The following is a 6589-nucleotide window of genomic DNA, read 5'->3' on the forward strand; positions in this document are numbered from 1 at the left end:
CCTCCATATGTATGTAGGCTTTCTGTTGTTTTTGCTGTTATTGAAGACCACTCTTATTCCATAGTGATCTGATAGGAGGCATGGGATTAGTTCTATCTTCTTATATTTGTGGAGGTCTATATTATGACCAATTATATGGTCGATTTTGGAGATGGTACCATGAGGTGCGGAGAAAAAGGTATATTCTTTTGCTTTAGGGTAAAATGTTCTATAAATATCAGTCAAATCCAATTGTTCCAAAATTTTAATTAGTTTTACTCTGTCCCTGCTTATTTTCTATTTTCCTGAGGAGAGTGGAGTGTTGATGTCACCCACAATTATTGTGTTAGGAGCAATGTGTGCTTTGAGCTTCAGTAAAGTTTCTTTTACGAATGAGGGTGCCCTTGTATTTGGAACAAAGATACTCAGGATTGAGAGTTCTTCTTGTTGTATTTTTCCTTTGACAAGTAAGAATTGTCCTTCTGTGTCTCTTTTGATGACTGTAGGTTGAAAGTCAATTTTATCTAATACTGAAATGGCTACTATGGCTCGTTTCCTGAGACCATTGGCTTATAAAATTGTCTTCCAGCCTTTTAATCTAAGGTAGTTTTTGTCTTTGATACTGAGGTATGTTTCCTGTATGCAGCAAAATGTAGGGTCTTGTTTCCTTATCCAGTCTTTTAGTCTATGTCTTTTTATTCGGAATTGAGTCCATTGATGTTAAGAGTTATTAAGGAATAGTGATTATAACTTCCTGTCATTTTTGTTGTTATTTTTATATTCGAGTGGTTATCTTCTTTTGGGTTTGATGAAAGAAGGTTACTATCTTGCTTTTTCCAGGATGTAGTTTCCCTCCTCGTATTGGAGTTTTCCTCCTATTATTCTTTGTAGAGCTGGGTTTTTGGAAAGATATTGTGTAAATTTGTTTTTTGTCATTGAATATCTTGCTTTCTCCATCTATGGTGATTGAGAGTTTTGCTAGGCATAGTAGTCTTGCCTGACATTTGTGTTCTCTTAGAGTCTGCATGAGATCTGCCCAGGATCTTCTAGCTTTCATGGTCTCTGGTGAGAAGGCTGGTGTGATTCTGATAAGTCTTCCTTTATATGTTACTTGACCTTTTTCTCTTACTGCTTTTAATATTCTTTCTGTGTTTAGTATATTGGGGGTTTTGATTAGTATGTGACGAGAGGTATTTCTGCTCAGGTCCAGTCTGTTTGGAGTTCTGTAGGCTTCTTGTATATTCATGGGCATCTATCTCTTTAAGTTGTGAAAGTTTTCTTCCATAATTTTGATGAAGATATTTGCTGGCCCTTTCAGTTGTAAATCTTCATCCTCACCTATACCTATAATCCTTAGGTTTGATCTTCTAATTGTGTCCTGGATTTCATGGATGTTCTGGGATAAAAGCTTTTTGCATTTTGCATTTTCTTTGACTTTTTAGTCAATGGTTTCTATGGTATCTTTGGCATCTGAGATCCTTTCTTCCATCTCTTGTATTCTGTTTTTGATATTTGCATCTATGGCCCCTGATTTCTTCCCAAGTTTTTCTATCTTCAAAGTTGTGCCCCTTTGTGATTTCTTTGTTGTTTCTACTTCTGTTTTAAGATCCAGGATAGTTTTGCTCAGTTCCTTCATTTTTTATGTTTTCCTTTTATTCTTTAAGATATTTTTATTTTTCCTTTTTCATGACCTCTGCCATTTGACTTACTCTGTCCTGCATTTCTTTAAGGTTTTTTTTTTTTTTTTTTTTTTTTTTTTTGCGTTTCTTCTTTATTAGCTTCTATCTCTTGAGCCTTATTCTCCTGCATTTCTTTAAGTGATTTCTGTGTTTCCATTATATGGGTTTCTAGCTTATTCATGTTCCCCTGTATTTCTTTAAGAGATTCATTTATGTCCTTTTTATGTTCTTTTAGCAGCATCATGACCAGTGACTTTAAATCCACATCTTGATTTTCTGGTGTGTTGGTGTATCCGTAATTGCTGATGTTGGAGAGTTTGGTTCAGATGCTGCCATATTGCCTAGATTTCTGTTAGTGGCATTCCTATGTTTGCCCTTTGCCATCTTGTTATCTCTGGCATTAGTTGGTCTTGTTTCTGGCTGATGTTTGAGCCTCCTGTGAGGCTATAGGGCTATTTCAGGAACACTGGATGGCTGGGTTTCCCCTGTCACAGATTGCTGATGTGCTGCCCTCTTCTTGGGTGCCCTTGGAGCCCTAGTGTGCCTTGCACCAGATTGTTTCTTTGAACCAGGTACCCATTTGCTCCTTCAGGGAGTGCTGAAGGGTGTATGCTATGGGGACCTTTTCCGAGTGCTGATCAGTCTGCTGGGCAGCCGCTCCCCCAACCGGGTTGGGGCACACAAGGCTAGCCTAGCTGCTCAGGCCCTGAGTCTAGGCAAAAGCTTGGCAGGCTTTTTCTAGAAATACCTGGGCTATTTCTGCTAACTGGTTCTGTCAGGTAGCCAAAATTGTGGTGTGTGAACACTCCCTGGAAGTGCCTGGAGAGCCTGTTGGGCTAACAACCTCCTGGCCAGTTTGGCACACAGATGGCCGACTGGACTGCCCAAGGACTGGGGGCAGTCCAGCACCTGTCGGGCTTATACCCCCGTTATCTTAGCCTTGGGCTATGACTGTTAGCTGGCTTTGCCTGCTAGAAATCTCTGGCATCCTGTAGCCAAAATGGGGGTACGTGAGTGCCAGGACAGACTGTTGGGCAAACAACCTCCTGGCCATGTTGGCACACTGATGGCGCCCTCCCAACAGCCCAGGGCTTGGACATAGGCCAACGCCTGTCGGGCTTAGACCCCCGCGATGTTGGCCTCAGGTTATGTTTGTGTCCCTCAGGCTGTCAGTTCTCTCTGGTGTCCAGAGAGCCAAGATGTTGGAGAGTCTCTCGTAACTGACTGGTGGGAGGCAGAGTTCTGATGTGGCTTCAGTGCAGTGAAAGGCTCTGTAAATCTGCAGCTGCTTGCAGACTGGCTGACCAGCGATGGTCAGTGGTAGCAGGTGCAGGGCCTGCCAGGACCCTGTCACCTTGTTTCCACCGCTAATGGCCCTTCTGCTGGATGGGCTACTGCTGCTGCTGCTGCTGCTGCCACCGTAGCCCATTATTATCACTCTTAATTGTGGTTTTTGTTGTTGTTCTTAATATTGTTCATTAGCATTGTTACAAATTCAGACATTAGAAGTCTGAACCTCTCATTTCACTGAGCAATTCCTTTTCCACTATTCCACTATTCCACTATTCCACTATTCCACTATTCCACTATTCCACTATTCCACAAAAAATATTAAAGTTTATTTTTCTTTACAGATTTCCACAAATCCTGTTTCAACCCTTGAAGTAATTTGCATATAAAATAAAATACAATAACTCTGCTTTTCTACCTGGTGTCTTATAGTCAGTTGCCTATTTTTCATATATGAGTTAACAAATTTTGAAACTGTTAAATATCATTGTTTTCTTTTAAGAAGAAAAAACAAATTCCATCATTTATTATTTTGTTTTTATAGTATAGAATAGAGTTTATTTAGGGCATAGGGAAGGGATTTAAAGGGGTAGGAGAGGCAAAAAAAGGAAGAGAGAAGGAGAGAGTAGAGAAGTAGAGGCTGGCCATGATCATGTGGAAAGAGGGGGGAAGGAAATAGGGAGAAAGGAGAGTCCAAGAGGGCCAGAGGCAAAAGAGAGAGAGACAAGAGAGTAAGAGCAAATTCCATTTTTTTAAACAAGAAAATAGAACTTTAGATAAATTAACATAGACTACCATCAATGGATCATAACTGTCTGCAAATGTATTCTTGACTAAATTTCAGCCAGTTTTACAAAGTGACAGCTTTAAAGGTTATTATTACCAGTTTGTCTAGAGATATCTTAAATTACAACAAAATCCTGGGAAATAAGATTGAATGATATATGTTATATAAATACCCTATTCTTTACCAACTCCTACCTTTGTGCTTTTAAAATCATAAACAGCTCTCTTCTGTGGCAAACAAAATATGGAAGAATTGTTTCTGTAGTGTATTTTTTGGTCCACTATCTGGTCATTTTGTCATTTTCTGTTCTATGGATATTTACTGAATGGTAATAATCCCCACCAAGGGGTCAGCAGAATTGCAGTCTTTAAGGAGTGAGCAGAAAGAGAGTAGGATTTTTGAGATAGGTAGTGCTGGGCTCCAGATGTCTTTCAATATTTCCAAACAAAAAACACATTGCCTATGAATATTATAGTAGTAAATTCTTGTATGAAGTATAATCTTTAGGGACTGGAAGAAATATTCTGGTTTAAAAGTCATATCAAGGAAGAGTAAACCACCTTCATACACTGATCTTGGAAGTGCAAGAGTGATTGATCTTTACTCAGAGATGTTGTCACCTTTGTTACCAGTGCTGCAGTTTGGTGGAGAATCTAACGTGACATGTTAGCCAGCTCATTCTGGATCATCTTGGCACTGTTGGAGAGGAGTTTCAAGAATTTTCTTTTCTCATGCTGACTTTATTCTTTTCTGTGGGAATGCTGGCTTCTTTATCAGTCTGCTGGTTGGAGTTCAAAGATGAGGAGACTGTGGTGCTGGCATCCATTAGGCTGCTTCATGCTGTCACTGTGGCTGCTGCTGGGACTGCAGCTGGGTCTGGCCACTGGTATCTCACACTTGCTGAGAGTAAATTGGGTGTTTCAGGTTTATGACAATATTTTATTGATTTGGTTCCACATCAAATTAATTTACAATCTTTCATCTAACAGAAAATATACATTTAAATACATTTAATATTAATTTAAAAATAAGTTTTGTCTTAGAGTTTTTAAAAATATTTTTTCATTTTGTGATTTCTTTTGTATTTCATTTAAAATATGCTTTTTCTTTAATATAAGGTCATTCATAGTGTTTACTTTAGATTTCCAGTTTCTACCATATGCAGAGGATTTTATTTCCACCATTCATTCTCTTCTACTCTCCTCCCTGTGCTGGCTGGTTTTGTTTGTCAACTTGACACAGGCTGGAGTTATCACAGAGAAAGGAGTTTCTGTTGGGGAAGGGCCTCCATGAAATCCAGCTGTGGGACATTTTCTCAATTGGCAATATAGTGATCAAGGGTGAAGGGCCCCTTGAGGGTGGTACCATCCCTGGGCTGCTGGTCTTGGGATCTATAAGAAAGCAGGCTGAGGAAGCCAAGAGAAGCAAGCCAGTAAGTAACATCCCCTTAATGACCTCTGCATCAGCTCCTGCTTTCTGACTTGCTTGAGTTTCAATTCTGATTTCCTTTGGTGATGAACAGTAGTGTGGAAGTGTAAGCAGTATAAACCCTTTTCTCCCCAACTTGCTTCTTGGTCATGATGCTTGTACAGGAATAGAAACCTTGACTAAGACACTCCCCTTCATTCCTACTTCTTTCTCTGCCTTTCCCTCTCCTTCCTTTTCTTGTGCCACTGAGACTCAAATCTAAGTTTTCTCATATTAGGTAAACATCTTATCATTGAACTGTGATTCCAAACTTATTTTTTAATTTAATCCTTGATTCAAACATGGATAACCACAAAGATCAAATTTAACCCCCTGCAAAGTATACTCATTCTTATCACAAAACACACATGTAAGGAAAATATTTTTTAACTGCTCTCAGTATGCCCACACCATGAAAGTAAAAATTGTTTATGTTTGGATTTTGTTTGTTACATTGAATTATCCCACAAAACTTTATATTCAAGACTTTTGGAGTGTTTTGTTTATGGGTAATTATTAAAGATTTTCTTTGCTAACATGACCAAAAGTTCCCAGAAAGAAATTATACCTTCAACTGAACATTCTGTGAGGCTGAACAAGTGATAGGAGCCTGCTACAACTGTCTCCTGAGAGGCTATGCCAGAGCCTGACAAATACAGCGATGGATACTCACAGCCAACCATTGGATTGGAGATTGGGCCCTCAATGGAGGAGTTAAAGAAAGTACTAAATGAGCTGAGGGAGTTTGCCACCCCAATGGAAGAACAGTATTAAACAATCAGACCTGCACTCAGAGCTCCCAGGGACTAAACCACCAACCAAAGAGTACACATGGAGAGAACCATGTCTCCAGCCACAAATGTAGCAGAAGACAGAATTTTCTGGTACAAATGAGAGGAGAGGGCCTTGGTCCAGTGTGCATTCAATAATACAGTGTAAGGGACTATCAGGGAGGACAGGCAGGGGTGGGTTGGTTGGTGGGGGAACACATTCATAGAAACAGGGGGAGAGAGGATAGGATAGGGTGTCTCTGGGGGTCAGGTACAGGAAAGGAGATAACATTTGAAATGTGAATTTAAAAAATCCAATTAAAAAAAAAGAATTCACAAGGTTTAGTCCCAGTCCTTTTAATAAATGTTATTACAAACTCTTTAGGATAGTTAAGTAGTTCAATTTAGTGGTCAATTAAAGTCATGTTCTTGCTAGACACAACTCTAGATTATCACAGAAATATACATCCTGGGTATGAGATATGCTAGAGACAGTCTTCAAAAACTCCAGAAAATCATAGAATATGGCATTTAAAGATAATTTCATTAATTTAAGGATTTTTTGACATTGAACTTTAATGATTGTAAAGAGTTTTGTCTGTTGCAGGTCCACAGCC

The 6589-nt window shown here is 39.3% G+C and overlaps 1 pseudogene; it reads right to left on the bottom strand.

The window, feature by feature from the left end:
* Positions 1-3925: 3925 nt before the first annotated feature.
* LOC127688021 (ubiquitin-conjugating enzyme E2 E1-like) lies at positions 3926-4561 on the bottom strand (annotated as a pseudogene).
* Positions 4562-6589: the final 2028 nt, after the last annotated feature.

This window comes from Apodemus sylvaticus, chromosome 6, assembly GCF_947179515.1.
Source record: "Apodemus sylvaticus chromosome 6, mApoSyl1.1, whole genome shotgun sequence".
In the NCBI taxonomy this organism is placed as follows: Eukaryota; Metazoa; Chordata; class Mammalia; order Rodentia; family Muridae; genus Apodemus; species Apodemus sylvaticus.